This window comes from Rhagoletis pomonella, unplaced genomic scaffold (genome assembly GCF_013731165.1).
Source record: "Rhagoletis pomonella isolate Grant_MI unplaced genomic scaffold, Rhpom_1.0 Rhpom_scaffold_00009, whole genome shotgun sequence".
Lineage (NCBI taxonomy): Eukaryota > Metazoa > Arthropoda > Insecta > Diptera > Tephritidae > Rhagoletis > Rhagoletis pomonella.
Window position 1 is genome coordinate 3,849,779 of NW_023458563.1, and position 2,230 is coordinate 3,852,008.

Below are 2,230 nucleotides of genomic sequence, written 5' to 3' on the forward strand. Positions count from 1 at the left end.
TACTCGCATGTTCCGTATATGCACCATCATCGTGAATCAATACAACACAACATATTGTGCGGTAACGAAACTGTTTTTCGTATCGATACTAAAGTGTGTTGCGTGTGTATGTACGTACATGCATGCATGATTCGTGTGAGGTACAAGTGCTTGATTGCATGATAAAAAGAACCGCTGAGAGTCACTTTTAAAATTCTTGACGTTTCCAAACAATTCCCAGTGGGAATTAGGAGCACGTAATAATACCTTATTAGCAACTTACTCTTCACCTGGCAGTCATTACCATTTCCCTGCCGAACGTCCCTTACTTTTACAAAGGCATGGCCGCCTTATGTAAGTAGGAATTTAGAATGTAAATTTGGTATCAGACATACTTCTGAGCCGCTTTACAAAGTAAGTTACTAGTAATGCAGAGCAGTCGCTCGGAGTAGTTCGGTGCTTGGAAATACCTTCGGCTGCACGTTATTTTGCAACTGACAACGTAATGTGTCTTCGGAGGTGTTCATTTTGCCCTTTACTAGTAGATGACATTGGCAATGATGACAATTTTGGTACTAAAAACTGAAAGAAAACATGGCTTACCTCGCAAGGTGCTTACCTATTTTCCCAGTGGGTTTAATTTTTAATTTTACTCACAAACTCACACACACATTTTCATTTTCAATCTCAAGCAACAACAATTTCGAACAATTTCAATTTTTTATTTTCACTTTTATATGATTTTAAAATGTTGGCAAACTTCAAAATAAAATCATGGCCGACAAATTGAGAGAACGGTTCTACCTTGCTATGTTTTTATCATGCTTGATTGTATCAAATGGTTCGAATCGATACAAAACTATGTTGCGTACATATTGTGCGGTAACGAAACTGTTTTTCGTATCGATACTGAAGTGTGTTGCGTGTGTATGTACGTACATGCATGCATGATTCGTGTGAGGTACAAGCAGGGATGGAATTTCAATATTTCAAAATGAGCCTAAAGGTCTAAAAATTGTGCCAAAAAGAATATGAAAGTGCCACAAAATTAAATTTCTTTAATAAGAATTATTTCTTAATATAAAAATTTTTAATTAACTAAATTATTACAGTAAATCACCTTTATGAGAGATTCTTTATAAGCGGCATACACGGTGCGTCTGAATCGCGAGTCGGTTTGGATGTGTTAAGTAAAAGTAAATATGTGTTAGTTACACCGACATGACTCTGGTATGACTCAACTGTGTGTAGTCGAAAGGCGAGTGAACACGTACACAGTTGACTTGCGAGTCAGACGCACCGTCTATGTTGCCTATTAGACATAAAAGATAAATTCATAGTAAAAAGAATTCCAATTACGGAAAGGAAATACACCGAAGTACAGCTATTCTGACATTCTTACACTCATACGTATGTACCTATTTGCGAAGTAAGGGCAGTAAGATATTTTGACCAGTTTCGCCTATTATTTTCATTGATTATTTTTTAATTAATTTTAAATAAAAGTATAATTCTTAATTTAATGAACACAATAAATGCACACAAATCGGCATTTCAAACTTTGTACAAAAATTATAAAAACTCGGCAGGTTTTCGCAACAAAATACTTTGAATTCAGAATTTTTAGGGAGATTCCAAGTTTTCGATGTTATGCATTTTTTCCATATAAAGTGTGTTCGAAATTTTTTTAAACGGATCAAAATGTATCACACCGTCAGAAAAAAATATCAAACATGATCGGGATATTGCAGAAACTGCCACTTTCATTTAATAAACTATAAAACTGCGAACTTAGAATCTTTCCCGTAATTCTGAATTAAAAGCTTGTTGGGGCGAAAACTTAATTTTCGTACTACATATTCACAACAGAATTCAGCGATTTGTAAATATTTCTTACAGCCCTTACTTTAATTTGTAAGTGCTTTTAATTTTCACTTTTTCTAATTTTTTAATCTATAATGTGGTATGTAATTTTTTGTTATATATTGGCATTTTATGCTTAACTTCTATATTTTATGATAGTGCCAAAACAGGATGAATTGTACCAAAAGTGCCTCTAAGAATGTAAGGGCAAAAATGGCACTATTGTGCCTACTTTTCCATCACTGGGTAGAAGTGCTTCATTGTATCAAATTGTTCGAATCGATACAAGAAAATGTTGCGTGTACATATGTATATATGTACATTGTACGAACGAACATTTCTTTACGTTGCGAGATTCGTCTCGTTACTCGCATTTTATGTATATGTA